The 15,975-nt window shown below is 40.9% G+C and overlaps 1 pseudogene; it reads left to right on the top strand.

The window, feature by feature from the left end:
* Nucleotides 1-7,585: 7,585 nt before the first annotated feature.
* LOC101617754 lies at nucleotides 7,586-9,268 on the top strand (annotated as a pseudogene).
* The last annotated feature ends 6,707 nt before the right edge of the window (nucleotides 9,269-15,975 follow it).

The raw sequence follows: 15,975 nt of genomic DNA, 5'->3' as shown, positions 1-15,975 counted from the left end.
GTGGAGCAGCCTGTTTCTTTGTCAAGTTCTCTCTGATAAAGCAAAGCAGCAAGCCAATTACTGAGATCATTCAGATGAAAATTTTACGTTTGCCTGAATTAGCCAGAGAACTGAAGCATAAATGGACCTTTCCACTTGACTGATTGAAATAATTGCTCCACTTTGCGAGGGGAGACCTGTCATTGGAAGGCTATGTTTGGTCACCAAAACATGTTTGTATTATGCATTATTGACTTTCTTAGAAACAACTATGCTTGGCTAGGTGCCACACTCAAAACGCTGGCCCTCATCATTTTTAGGCAACTGAAGCAATGCAGAAAAAAAAAAAAAAAAATGCCATCCCTGGGAAACTCAGTGCTTGAATTCTGTCCTTCATTTTTTGTCCAGCCCTAAACCATATCAGCCCAGGCTTGCAAGAGGCAAAATGGCATCCCTGGGAGTCAGGGGAGGAAGCAATAGGGCTGGAGGTCGGCTCCGTGGATAAGTTGCGAAAAGTAAATAAAGAAAAAGGAGAATTAGCTCCAGGTGCATGGGAACAAGGGCTTTTCCTGGAAGAATTGGGTAGGTGAACTTGGAAGAAACATGTAATTTACGTTTGTTATTGAGGGGTGAGAGGAGTTAATAAGGAGAGCAGCGTAGGAGCAGGCACTAGAGCAGCAGGGCTCACCTCGGAGCCTGTGGCCTGCACTCTCTGGAGCAGACGCTTTCAGTAAGCAGCACAGGAAAGAAGGGATCTAAAGAAAAGGCTCCGCATCCAGCTCTGAGACAGCGTTTGCTATCTGGTGGCCTGCCATGGGAGCCAGGGAGTAAACACACACTGCGCTTCCCTAAGAAATCCAGTAACAGCCAGACAGGCACTAAACCTTGAGTGTGTGAGGAAGGCACTCATGTAAGTGCATCTGTAATTACTTTGTGATGGCTCCCCTTACTGGCCAGCAGGCAGAACTTACTCATTCCGGATCCTGAAGGCAGTCCTTCCTACGTCCCTGCATTAAAATAAACAAATAAATAGCTTTCTACAAGAGAGTTTATTTTCTGAGTATCAAAGTAAAATAAGGGAAGTAACTATGGCATTTACAAAAATCATTGTTCTTTGATTTGTGTATTTAAGTGGATAGACCTCAATATTAGATTTTGTGATTTGAGTATGCATTGCAGTTACCTTCACATTGCTGGGACAAAATGTCTGAATAAAAGCAGCTGATCAAAACAGTTTATTTTGGCTTGTGCTCTCAAGGTGAAGCTTCATGATGGCAGTGGAAAGTATGGCACAAGAACAGGCTTGATTTCAATCATTTCTTGCCACAGCAGGTAGCAAAATAGCAGGAAGAGAATGAGCTGAGTTCTGGCAAGTGGGAGCTGAGCTATAATACTTCAAGGCTCACCCACAGAAACACACCTCCCACAGCAAGACTCCATCTCCCAAACTGCCACCACCTAGGAACCACACATAGAAAATACATGAGTTTATGGGATACATGTGATGCTAAACAAACATCCACAATGTGACCAGTTTAAGCTGGTTTTTTAGTTTGTTAGTTTGTTTTATTTTGGGTTTTTTTTTTTTTTGAGGTAGAGTTTCACTCTAATCCACACTTGGAATTCACTACGTAGTCTCAAGGTGGCCTTGAACTCATAGTGATCCTCACAGTTAACTCATAGTGATCCTCACAGTTAACTCATAGTGATCCTCCCAAGTGCTGGGATTAAAGGTGTGCACCACCACATCAGGCTCCATTTTGCATTTTATATCATGTCAACTTTCTATTTTTTTTTTTTTTGAGGTGGCTGTTGGATGAGACATGCATATACACAACAGGACTGATAAGTCTCAAGCTGTTTTTGAAGGGACTATATATTTATGCTAAGGAAGTTTCTCTTGTTAGAGTAATCTCTAAATTGTTTTAGGCTGATATTATTTTGTTGTTTCAAATACTACTTTAATTGTGGCAAATATTAATGCTTTCAAAGTGTACTTGACATTTTGTAACAAGCATAAGTCACTGAGCATCCATTCACTATATTAAAGCATGGATGAACTGGCAAAAATAAGCCATTGTATCTGAAATAATAAAAATTCAAGAAATTAAGTACATATCTCCCATATTTTCTGTTTTCTCCCTAAATTATCATTATAATAACAAATTCACTAAGTGTAGTCATATTTTTGCAACAGGTTATGTATCATTCCATTTACTAAAATTAATACAATAATAATTTCCTTTTAAATTTTAATATTTGTCTATTACCATTATCTCAAATGTTTTATGCATATTTTGTATATAGAAGTCTGTGGGGGCCTGATAAGATTGCTCAGTGGTTACAGGTGCTTGCTTGCAAAGCCTGACGACCTGGGTTTGATCCCTAGTACCCATGTGAAGCCAAATGCACAAAGTGGCACATGCATTTGGACTTTATTTGAAGGGTCAAGAAGTCCTGGTATGCCCATTCTCTCCCCCTCTTCCTCCCCCCTCACAAATATGTAAAAATATTTATTAAAGAAAAAACCCAGTGGAGACCAAATGAGTTGCTGCTATTAAAATCATGATTTCTTTTAATATCAACTAAGACTAACCAATCTTACTTGCAAAATAAATAATATTGGTATGAAAAGAAGTTACCATTAAACTGATTTTTTTAAAATTATAGCTGATTCTACATATAGTCGAACAGTTTACACTGAAGGAGTCCACTGTCTTCAGATTTTCTATTGTTTTTTTTTTTCTATTGTTTCTGTTATCTTTTTACTTTGCTGCCTGTAGTTTTAGTAATCAAATGATTCTACATTGTGTTGTAGAAACAAACAGCACCCCCAGCCTCAGTGACTTAGAATATAGTCGGCCTGCAGGTGCATCCTAAACAGAAGCAGCATTCTTCCCCAAGCCTGTCGGAGGCTGAAGTGACACTTCACCACCCACACATTAAAGATAAAGTATGGTCCTTAAAGGTTTCTAAGTGGAAGTGATTTAGGACATTGCACTGCCCTAAATAAGTCACATAAGTCGAAATAAGTAGACCTGGGCTTTAATTGCTATTGTTTTATTCGATTTCCTGCAGAAATGGTCTTATCATCCACAGGGGGAAAAAGGCAGTAGGTAATTTGGAAGGAGAGCAGAAGCAATAGTGAATGCACCAGTCACCCCCACACTTACACAAAATGAGGAACTGTACCCTAACACGGTAGTGCTCATTAGCTGAGAATCATACATAGTGACAGAGTACAGTGAAATTTAGGTTTTGATTTTTTTTTAACCTAAAGAGGCCTAATGATTTATTTGCTGGTTATGTTTTCGGTCTGAACTGCTTTCCAAGTCTTACTTTCTTTCTGAACTCAGTTGTGTTTAAATTGTACTCTTGGGGGATTTTACAGAGATTGAGTGATTAGACTGCTAGGGCGGCTCAAGATGAAGGTGCGGTGTGGGGCAATGGCATGACAGCAGCTGCTTTCAGGGATCTGGCCTCATCTTGAGTGTTGTCATGGTGACAACTGCCAGCAGGAGCCTACTGGGAGCCCAGGAGGAGCCCTCACTGCCAGAGCTGTGTATCAGACAGTGTGCCATCCCCAGCCTTCCAGAAATAAGCAGAATGAGCTCTTTAGCTAGGGTGTTTCTGCTTAGTAACCTAAGGGACAGTTTATTCTCGCTTGAACTGCCAATTACCCAATGTCAGTTCAGACAGAACAACTCTATTTTCTCTTTCCTCCTGTATTCTTCCTCTCTACTTATTTTCATATCATATCCTGTTTTTTCTCAATTTTAGAGATGTACAATGAAGACTATCAGGAGGGCAAGATTAACTCATAAATATAACAAGAAATTAAAACAACATGTTTTCTGCCACAGAGCTCCCAGTTGAACACTCTGTGATGATGCAAATCAATGTTCCTTATCCATGTTAATGATATGGAATACAGCTGTCAATGGTATGTCACTTGGTGTGTCCAGTGCAACTGAATAATAACTTGCCCTAATTGATTTTAATTTTACATCTAAGGAGCTGCATGTAGCTAGGACATGTATGGAACAGTATAGTTTCAGGTGTGTGTTCATATCCAGGAAGTTGCAGCAGCTATAGCTGGCTAGAGAGGGACCATAATGAGTGGTATTCACTCATTTGCATATCATTATTATTCCTGAATAAGATGTGCTCTGACTGGCTCTTGTAAATTTAATTATGTAGCTTAAAAGGAGGAAAAGGAGGCATGATGACCTGAGTAGTTACAGGTAATAACCTTCTAGAAGCAAGAGCTTTTAAATAATGTATCAGCCACATGGCAGTAATTTTGCAAAGGAATCAAATCCTAGCTAGAAGACATTAAATCTGGTCCCTGAGTTGTTAGTCAAGTATTTATGTAAGGAGAACCAACAACAGAGAAATATTTTTGGTTTTGTTTCTGCTATTGCTGCTTAAAATATGACAGTGCCTTTCCATAGATCTCATATATGATTTTTAAAGTATCTATAATTTAATAAGTATTATTATGTGCTATACAGATGACTTCGCTGGAACTTAGAAGTTAAGTGGCCAAGATTTTCCAGCTAATAATTGGAAGAACCCAAATTCATTGAAATCAAGTGTCTCCAAATCTCAAGTTATTCTTAGGAAATTCCAGTAGTATATTGCCAAAATGTCTCCAACACCTAATTATCACTAATATGAGTGCCACACAGTTAAACATATTGAAAGAACATTGAATATAATCCAATAGGTCACTTGCAACTATATTTCCCTTTTAAAATTGTAAACATTAGACATTTACTAACTTGGACCCACTTAAGGTACCCAAATCTAGACAGTATCTTTTAACCCTGGCTTTGCACTGCAATCATCTTTGTTGTTCATAAAAATACAGATGCCAGGGTCTTTCCCACATGAACCAAATCAGAATGCCTATTAATGAGGCCAAGGAACCAGTTAAGTGATCTCATCATGCAGGTCACACTGAAAGTGACTGTCCTAATGGATGTTGCAGGAACTTACCTCTGTCAAGCCACCTTTTAGAATTTTAGGAGTCCACTTTCAGAAAAAGGCCCTTGGTATTTGTTACCAGTCATGTTGTGTCAAGGGAGCCACCACACCATGCAAACAAGACTCTCCTTGCAAACTGCAAAGCCATGATGCAAGAAGAAATTTTCATTCCTTCTCAGAGCTCAGAAGCTACTGCTACATGGATACTCAAGGAATGTAGTGTAAATAAGTTAACTGTCTGATGGGAGAGGAGAGGGTTTAGCAATCTTGCTTTGATTCCTTTCCATGTACATAGGCCCTGTATCATGTAACATGTTTGTCCCCTCAAAGAGAAAACAAGTTACAAAACTACGATGGGAATAGAGTAGAAGAGCAGGCTTGCTGAACTCTCACATGTAAGTAAATCAGCTCTCCTTTGTTTTCCTATCCTTCTCCCCCTCATTTTCCTTTTCTCCTCTTCTACTTGGATTATGATTTTTATGGCGTGTGTATGTGTGTGTACATACACACACACACACACACACACACACACACACACACACAAACACATTTGGCCAAAAAACTGAAGCTCTTAAATAGCTTAGCTTTCACATGATTTTAAAGATGTGCATGCTTGTGATTTCACTTTGATTCTCATTCTTAGAAATCTTTGTGGCTCTTCTTATGGAAGTTCCCCTTGGATGTGTTTAACACAAATATTCCTAGATTCCACTCCTATAGGTCAAGAATGGACCCATTTTATATTTTGAACTTTAAAGACTCAAATAAATTTATTATAGGTTATTGGGGTAGGCCGGGCAGAGATCCCACTAAGATGTCCTCAGGGTAATCTCCAGAATCTGTGAATACATGTAAAATGACAAAAGAGAATTTTCTGATGTGATTAAATACAGGATGAAGGGAGGGTAAACTGTCTTCATTATCCAGATGGGCATGAATTCATCACAAGAATGATAAGAGTGCTGGACAGACGACTTAGTAGTTAAGGTGCTTGCCTGCAAAGCCTAAAGACCCAGGTTTGATTCACCAGTACCCATGTAAGCCAGATGCACAAGGTGGCACGTGCATCTGGAGTTCGTTTACAGTGGCTAGAGACCCTAGTGCATCCATTCTCTCTCTCTTTCTCTCTCTCTCTCTCTGTCTCTGTCTCTGTGAATATATATATATTCCTCTTTCTTTCTCTCAAATAAGTAAACAAATAAATAAAACATTTTTAAAAAGACTGATAAGAGTGTCAAAGTGAGAAAAAAGAGGTGCAATGAGGACGCAGAGACTAGAGGGATGCTCTTTGAGCATAGGCAAGAGACATAAGCCAAGAAACACAGATGGTCTCTAGAAGCTGCTGAAAAGGCAACAAGACAGATTATTAATCAATAATTCTCAATTTCTATAAATATGCTAAGTAGAGCTATGGATCCCATCATTTATTTAAACTAAAGTTGTTTCAAAACTTTCTCATTACACTAAGACATAAGTTCAAAAACAGAGAGATGCTTGCCACGAATAATGGCACACAATCATTACTTCAGCATTGGAAGCACTGAGGTAGGAAGATCTGAAGTCTGTAGTCAGCCTGGAAAATGCAGCTGAGACCTGTTCCAAAATCAACATCAAGAGCAAAATAAACAAAAACCAGAGATCCATACTGTTTGTTAAAGTTTTTATTTTTTTCCTACCTGTTCTTTCATTTTAATGTCCTATTTTATGTAATTTTAGAGTTTCATTAGTGTATGTGATTTGATTCTACAGTTTCATTATAGTTCCATATATGCCTATAATTTACTTTATCATAACACCTCTGTTACTATTTCTTATTGCCTCTCTTCTACCCCTTCTTCTCCAGAAGTCCTTCTTTTCCTTTCATGTCTTGTTTTTCTTTCCCCTCCTACATTCCACATTTCAGAGAAAACATGCCATAATTGTTTTATGGGACAGGCTCATTTCACTTATTATAATAATCTCTAGTTCCATCCCTATTCTTACAAGCAACATAACCTCATTCTTCTGTACGGCTAAGCAAAACTCCACTGCATGTTTACCCCTCATCCTCCTTATTCATGCATGCACTGATGGGCACCTAGGCTAGTTCCATAGTTTGGCTATTGTGAAGAGCTCCAGGATAAACATGGGTGTATGGTATCTTTATGGTAAGCTGACACTGATTCTTGGGACATAAACATAGAGGTGGTATGGCTGAACAGAGAAATGTTTTGTTTTCACGTTTTGAGGATCCTCCACACTGACTTCCAAACTGGCTGCACAAGTTTTCATTCCAACCAGTAGTTGGAATAAGGGTTCATTTCCCCGCCACATCCTTACTAACATTTGCTGTTGTTTTCTTGAGATAACTGTTCTGACTGGAACCTCAGAGTAGTTTTGATTCGCATTTCCCTGAACATTTTTCATGTATTTATTGCTCATTTGTACTTCTTCATTTGAAAAGTCTCTGTTCAATTTACATGACCAACTTATTCATTGGATAGTTTGATCTTTTTTTATAGAAAACCTGCAAAAATGATGCTATAATAAAAATATTTATACCTCCCCAAAATCCATTTGTCAAGATCTTAACTTCCATATGATGGTATTAAAAGAAGGGAATTTTAGACCCTCTGTTTCTCCGCTGCACTGACGTCGACGTCTTGCCTGTCCCCACTTGTTTGCCGCCTCTAGATAACTGTCTTTAATATAAGAAAATGGAAACTGAACAACCAGAGGAAACCTTCCCCAACACTGAAACCAATGGTGAATTTGGCAAACGCCCTGCGGAGGATATGGAAGAGGAACAAGCATTTAAAAGATCTAGAAACACAGATGAGATGGTTGAATTGTGCATTCTGCTTCAGAGCAAGAATGCTGGGGCAGTGACTGGAAAAGGAGGCAAGAATATTAAGGCGCTTCGTACAGACTACAATGCCAGTGTTTCAGTCCCAGACAGCAGTGGTCCCGAGCACAGATTGAGCATCAGTGCTGATATTGAAACAATTGGAGAAATGCTGAAGAAAATCATCCCTACCTTGGAAGAGGGCCTGCAGTTGCCATCACCCACTGCAACCAGCCAGCTCTCGCTCGAATCTGATGCTGTGGAATGCTTAAATTACCAACACTATAAAGGAAGTGACTTTGACTGTGAGTTAAGACTTAATTCATCAGAGTCTGGCAGGAGGAATTATTGGAGTTAAAGGTGCTAAAATCAAAGAACTTCGAGAGAGCACTCAGACAACAATCAAACTTTTTCAAGAATGCGGCCCTCATTCCACCAACAGAGTTGTTCTTATTGGAGGAAAGCCTGACAGGGTTGTGGAGTGCATAAAGATCATCCTTGACCTTATATCTGAGCTTCCCATCAAAGGTCGTGCACAACCTTACAATCCTAACTTCTACGACGAAACCTACGATTATGGTGGTTTTACAATGTTTGATGACCGCCGTGGTCGTCCTGTGGGATTTCCCATGCGGGGAAGAGATGGTTTTGGCAGAGTGCCTCCTGGTTGGGGTGGACGGACCATGCCTCCCTCTACAAGAGATTACGATGACATGAGCCCTCGTCGAGGACCTCCTCCTCCTCCTCCTGGCCGGGGTGGTAGCAGAGCTCGGAATCTTCCTCTTCCACCACCACCACCACCCAGAGGAGGAGATCTAATGGCCTATGACAGAAGAGGGAGACCTGGAGACCGCTATGATGCCATGGCTGGTTTCAGTGCTGATGAAACTTGGGACTCTGCAATAGATACATAGAACCCATCAGAATGGCAAATGGCTTATGAAGCACAGGGTGTCTCAGGATATGATTATTCCTATGCAGGGGGACGTGGTTCTTATGGTGATCTTGGTGGACCTATCATTACTACACAAGTAACTATTCCCAAAGATTTGGCTGAATCTATTATTGGCAAAGGTGGTCAGCATATTAAGCAAATTCGCCATGAGTCTGGAGCTTCCATCAAAACTGATGAACCTTTAGAAGGATCCGAAGATCAGATCATTACTATTACAGGAACACAGGACCAGATACAGAATGCACAGTATTTGCTGCAGAACAGTGTGAAGCAGTATTCTGGAAAGTTTTTCTAAGACTAGTGAAGAACTGAAGGAGTCCTGCATCTTTTTTTTTTTTTTTTTTAATGCTTCTGTTTAAAAAGCCAACATTCCTCTGCTTCATAGGTGTTCTGCATTTGAGGTGTAGTGAAATCTTTGCTGTTCACCAGATGTAATGTTTTAGTTCTTTACAAACAGGGTTGGGGGGAGGGCATGCAAAAAACTAACATTGAAATTTTGAAACAGCAGCAGAGTGAGTGAATTTTATGTTTTGTTCATTGTTGGTGGTTTTAAAAAAAAATCCCCCTGTGTAATTATTGTGAACCTTGCTTTGTGGTTACTGTAAACATTTGGGGGGGGGGACAGGGAGGAAAGTAATAGTACACATGTCCCTGGCATTTGTTTAGAGCAGTGTGCAGAATGTAATGCTCTTTTGTAAGAAACGTTTTATGATATTTTTAAATTATTTATTTATTTATTTGAGAGCAACAGACACAGAGAGAAAGACAGATAGAGGGAGAGAGAGAGAAAATGGGCACGCCAGGGCTTTCAGCCTCTGCAAATGAACTCCAGATGCGTGTGCCCCCTTGTGCATATGGCTAACGTGGGACCTGGAGAACCGAGCCTCGAACCGGGGTCCTTAGGCTTCACAGGCAAGCGCTTAACTGCTAAGCCGTCTCTCCAGCCCGAAATGTTTTATGATTTTTAAAATAAATTTAGTGAATCTAAAAAATTAAAAAGAAGGGAATTTTGGAAGTGATTGAAACAGAAGGATAAAACCTTCATGAATGAGATTAGTGCCAGGAGAGCCCACAGAGTTCTCATGACCTCCTTCCACCATGCAAAAAAACAATAATAAGGTAGACATCTACACCACAGAAAACAGCCCATGACAGAACTCAACTCTGTTGGCACCCTGATCTCTCAACTCCAGCCTTTAGAACTATGAGAGGTAAATTCTTTATAAGCCTCATGTTTATGGAATTTTTGTGCAATAACCTCAACTGACAAAGCATCAAGAGAATATCTATACACCCTTTACCCAGACCCCCCACCCTAGTATTGAATTGAAACATGGTCATTTTATTGCTCAATTTTTTTCCAGAATCATTTAAACATAAGTAGCAGAAATGATGGCTCTGAAATAAAAAAGATTAAGATTCATAGCATCGTCCTTGAGCTTTTAAACCGATATTAAATTCAGCCTTCTATTGGCTGGAACATCACTTCCGGAGTTTGGAGTAGGTTCTGGACTCCTCTGAAAGCAAAAGGCAGTAACTCATGTCTACCCTGCCAGGTACTTTTCTTACTAATGCTTTTCAATATCCAGAGCTACTCTAGTATAGGAAAAGAAAATACAGTTCCTCTCTCATCTAAGCTGCTGACCTAATTCAGCTGAGTACACCCTATTAAATATTTATTAAACATGAGTTCATGGAAGTACTATATCAAATGGGTCCACAAGGGCAATGCTTGCTGGGCAGGTTTCCAGTTCATCAAAGCACATAGCTCTCAATGAAGAGGAAGGCTCATATTCTGAAAAGAGTAAGTACAGTGAAACTTGACTATTTGGGAAAATGTACTATACAATAGCAGGAAATATAAAAAGATGATTTAGTAGAATCAGAAATGTCATAAATATATCATAACATCATCTACACTTCATCTTCCTATGTAAAGTAAGAATAAGAGTCTTTAAGTTATCTTTCATCTTTCACAGTTACAGTTTATTATTTTTGACAACTAAGGGCAGGTCCAAATTGGATTGCTTAACCTTACAGAATTTGAGAGATATTTCAGACAGGAAAATAAAATTGATAGCACATAAGTAGAAACATTTATGATAATTCAAATCTAAACAAATTAATTAAAAAGAAAACAAAAACCATCACAAAGTAAATGTTCTCATGGGGGAATTTATCACACGTCCTTCCAATTTTGTAATCTTTTCTAGAGAAGAGCAAAAAGACCATGGGGAAGAGGAAGGACAACAAAAATGAATGCAAGTGCTGAAAACTAAAAGTAAAAGGAAAGTTGAAAACAGAATTGGGATGCTGAAATCATCCCTACTAAGCATTGCTAAGTTTTTTTGTTCCTCTTCCCATCCACTCTATAATTAATCTGAATGCCAAAAGACAGACACACTTCTACTGTTGAAGAAAAGATCTAGAATAAGTCTTGTTGGCAATAAGCGAGAAACATCATGGCATCTTCTTTGAGGCCAGCTGTGGACAGAAGCAAGCTAGAAGAAAGAACACTACTTTACCATCTTGGCTGCTACACGTAAAAAGTGAGGACCAGAAAATACAAATGTCACCCATTGTGGATGATTCTCAAACCAAAATTTTTGGTTTCATATTTAAGGCCATGCCCATTTTGATCAAAAACACATTCATCTGGGTTTGGTGGTTTGGGGAAAGGATGGCTGGAGAGGAGGTGGAAACCACAGTAGAGAATTCCTGGACAATCTGTTGCAGGCCTGGGTAGATCACCATGCAGGCAACTACTGCACCATCCTAGCCAAAATAGCAACATGACCACAAATAATTCAAAGCCTGAACCGTTTTCTTCCCACAGTTCAAATTTTCTTGCTTCTGTGAACTGGTTCCAGCATTGCTGCCTCCTCTACAAGGCCTTTTCTTGCTGGAGTGGAGTCAACCTGCTTTGCACTCTACTTGATAAAAGCCTGCAATTCCCGCAGGGCCCTCAGCACCCCATCAAATGTCTTCTCTCTCATGTTGGAGCACAAAGCAAATCCTTTTATGGTATGTCTGCTCAATACTTGTTGCTTTAGGGGCCATTTAGCCTTAATATTTGGTAGGCTCTTCTAACTTAATAGAAATCCAACATGTAATTCTCAAAGCATACTGCTTACCAGACTTCTTTTACTAATAAATACATGCTTATCATTTATACATTAGGTTATTGCAGACTACATGATCATTTTAGAGAAAATGATGAAAATGATGGTAAGCAAATCAAAGCATCACAGTGGCATGTAGGCCTGACTGCCCTTCCTGTTTCCTTCCTCTCTGGGACTCAGTCACATTAAAAATTTTTTTGTTTATTTTATTTATTTGAGAGTGACAGACAGAGAGAGACAGAGGCAGATAGAGAGAAAGAGAGAATGGGCACACCAGGGCCTCCAGCCACTGCAAACGAACTGCAGACACATGTGCTCCCTTGTGCATCTAGCTAACATGGGTCCTGGGGAATCCAGCCTTGAACCAGGGTCCTTAGGCTTCACGGGCAAGTGCTTAACTGCTAAGCCATCTCTCCAGCCCTCAGTCACATTTGAAACAAGCTTTCCAGGTAAGACTGGCTACTCCTATAAGAAATGTTCCTCCTGCCTTCTTCCCTCAACCGTGTCCCTTTTAACAATGATATGCTTCATGTATACCCAAGAAGATATAAAATATACTTTTACCCTAAAGAACAATAAAATACACACTTGGGCATGAACTAATTTAAGAAACAGACTTGCCGAAGGTGGTCCTCAAGTGTTCCTTCCCAATCACATCCTCCCTGTTCTCCCACATTCCCAGCTTACCATGATCTGGGTGTTAATCACTACTGCATTAATCTCAACTACTACTTATGTTTCACCATACCTAACTTTTACTTTTTAAAATTCAGAGTAATCACAAGCATTGTGGAGTGAGAGATAAGTCAGGTTTTCTGCTGCAAGAAGACATGTCCCAGAAGAAAATGAGCTGACATGGGTATCAACTTGGTGTGACTTCCTTTATTTCCTGGGAGTTTACATAAGCCAGTAACAGGGAAATCAGAAGAAAAAAAATGCTGGGAAGGTAGCAGTCCTTGGACAGGGCACCAAACAGACCTGTGGCTGAGTGGAACTGAAGCTGGAGCTATGACATCAAGGAAGGTCAAGACAGGGGCAATTTTGTCCCTTCTTCTAACTTCAAAGCAGGTGGAACATCACCATGACTACCACCTCCATGACAACCACCCCCACAACCACTACCACCACAACCACCCCCATAACCATGATCACCAGAACCACCAACATGACCACCACCACCACGACCACCACTACCATGACCAACACCACCACCAACACCAACATGACTACCATCACCATGACTACCACCACGATCACCACCACCATGACTTTCACCACCATGACCGCCACCACCATGACCACCACCACCATGACCACCACCACCATGACCATCACCACCATGACCACCACCACCATGACCACCACCACCATGACCATCACCACCATGACCACCACCACCATGACCACCACGACCATGACCACCACCACCATTACCTCCACCACCATGACCACCATGACCATGACACCACCACCATGACCTCCACCACCATGACCACCACCACCATGACCATCACCACCATGACTACCACGTCCATGACCACCACCACCATGACCACCACCACCATGACCTCCACCACCATGACCACCACGACCATGACCACCACCACCATGACCACCACCACCATGACCACCACCACCATGACCTCCACCACCATGACCACCATGACCATGACCACCACCACCATGACCTCCACCACCATGACCACCACCACCATGACCACCACCACCATGACCACCACGACCATGACCACCACCACTATGACCTCCACCACCATGACCTCCACCACCATGACCACCACGACCATGACCACCACCACCATGACCACCATGACCATGACCTCCACCACCATGACCACCATGACCATGACCACCACCACCATGACCTCCACCACCATGACAACCACCACCATGACCTCCACCACCATGACCACCATGACCATGACCACCACCACCATGACTACCACCACCATGACCACCACCACCATGACCACCACCACCATGACCACCACCACCATGACCACCACCACCATGACCACCACCACCATGACCACCACCACCATGACCACCATGACTATGACCACCACCATCATGACCATCACCACCATGACCACCACCATCATGACCACCACCACCATGACCACCATGACCATGACCACCATCACCATGACCACCACCACCATGACCATCAACACAATGACCTCCACCACCATGACCACCACCACCATGACCACCACGACCATGACCACCACCACCATGACCACCACCACCATGACCACCACCACCATGACCACCACCACCATGACCACCATGACCATGACCACTGTCACCATGACCACCACCACCATGACCATCAACACAATGACTACCACCACCATGACCACCACCACCATGACCACCACCACCATCACCTTTTGGAAGCGTAAGCTCCAGATAACTAACGGGAAGCTGAAGTGCAGTCAAGTAGGCTGATTCCAACTTGGTTCAAAATAGTGTTCAGGGGGCTGGAGAGATGGCTTAGCTGTTAAACGCTTGCCTGTAAAGCCTAAGGACCCCGGTTCGAGGCTCGATTCCCCAGGACCCATGTTAGCCAGATGCACAAGGGGGAACATGCATCTAGAGTTCGTTTGCAGTGGCTAGAAGCCCTGGCGCGCCCATTCTCCTCTCTCTCTCTCTCTCTGCCTCTTTCTCTCTGTCTGTCGCTCTCAAATAAATAAACAAAAATATATATAAAAAAATAGTGTTCAAGGTTGGCCTTACATTAAAGTTCCCTGCATAGCCACATCTCCATCGCCATGCCTGGAATCATCCTTTATCTTCCCTTTGCACTCTGTTGACCTCATGATGACCCTCACTTTGGCTACATCTTCTTTTCCTCATTGAACTGGGTGCTTCCTGAGGAGGTGGGTGGATTTTATGTTAGTTGTTTTTAGTAAGCCAGCTAATTTGGTTTAATATATAACTGGGTACAAATGCCATTAATATGCAATATGAAATTTAAAAATGCTAAGATGAGATAGGTGTTGATCACCTAAGTGTGTTAGGAATTGAGTGCTCTGAGTCTTATGTGTTAAGATGATACTTTGAGCACTCTTGACAAGCTTGGAGCTTCTGGCCCACCACAGCTTGTGCCATTTCAGTTCTTTGTAATGCAATGCACATGAAATAAATGTGGTTTGAAAATAAAAATTTTCACTTTAATTTATGTTTGTGGTATTCATCAAATTAAAGTATGATCTAATCATTTTTTTTCTATATTGTAACACAACTGCAAATTGGTTTTACTTTAATAATTAGGAAGTGAATCACAGATTAACTAAGAATTAACAGAAAAAAACTATTAAATATCAATTAATTTTTCTAGCTATATAGCTTTCTTTACTGATTTAAAGTCATCTTAAAATGAGAGAATACAGATATTGAAATGTCAAACATTACCCCACCATTCAAATCAATCATGTTGTATTGTTGCATATTCTCCCAGACACGATAATGGGTTTTGCGCTTCCTTTTGTCTTTGGTGCTGGGGCTGGGCCCAGGGCCTCATGCATGGTAAGTATGTGCGTAACTTCTGAGCAACCTCAGGCACAAGTGGCTTCTTTTTTTGTTTATCTGTTTGTTTGTTTTTTCGAAGTAGGGCCTCACTCTAGCCCAGGCAAACCTGGAATTCACTATGTAGTCTCAGGGTAGCCTCAAACTCATCGTGATCCTCCTACCTCTGCCTCCCAAGTGCTAGAATTAAAGGCATGTAGCACCACGCCTGGCACATGCTGTTTCTTAATCGGATTTTTTCATGCTGTATTCCTGAATATCTTCCATCTTAGTAAATGCACTGGTAAAACTATAATGTTTAATGCCTGTGCATGAACCTCTACATGTGTAGTAAAATTAAACTGCAAAACAAAAGAAAATAAAGAATTCAGAAGAGCAGACTTTTTTTTTTTTAATGAGAGATAATTAGATTTCTTGAGCTTCTGGCCATATTTTCTAAGATAGTACTTTTTCTCGTGTGTGTGTGTGTGTGTGTGTGTGTGTGTTTTAACTATAAAACTTTGCCTATAACTATTATGTTTAAGTACATTAAATCATTCTATTACAAAAAGAATTTC

This window comes from Jaculus jaculus, chromosome 4 (genome assembly GCF_020740685.1).
Source record: "Jaculus jaculus isolate mJacJac1 chromosome 4, mJacJac1.mat.Y.cur, whole genome shotgun sequence".
Lineage (NCBI taxonomy): Eukaryota > Metazoa > Chordata > Mammalia > Rodentia > Dipodidae > Jaculus > Jaculus jaculus.
This window is presented reverse-complemented; position numbering and strand designations above follow the sequence as displayed.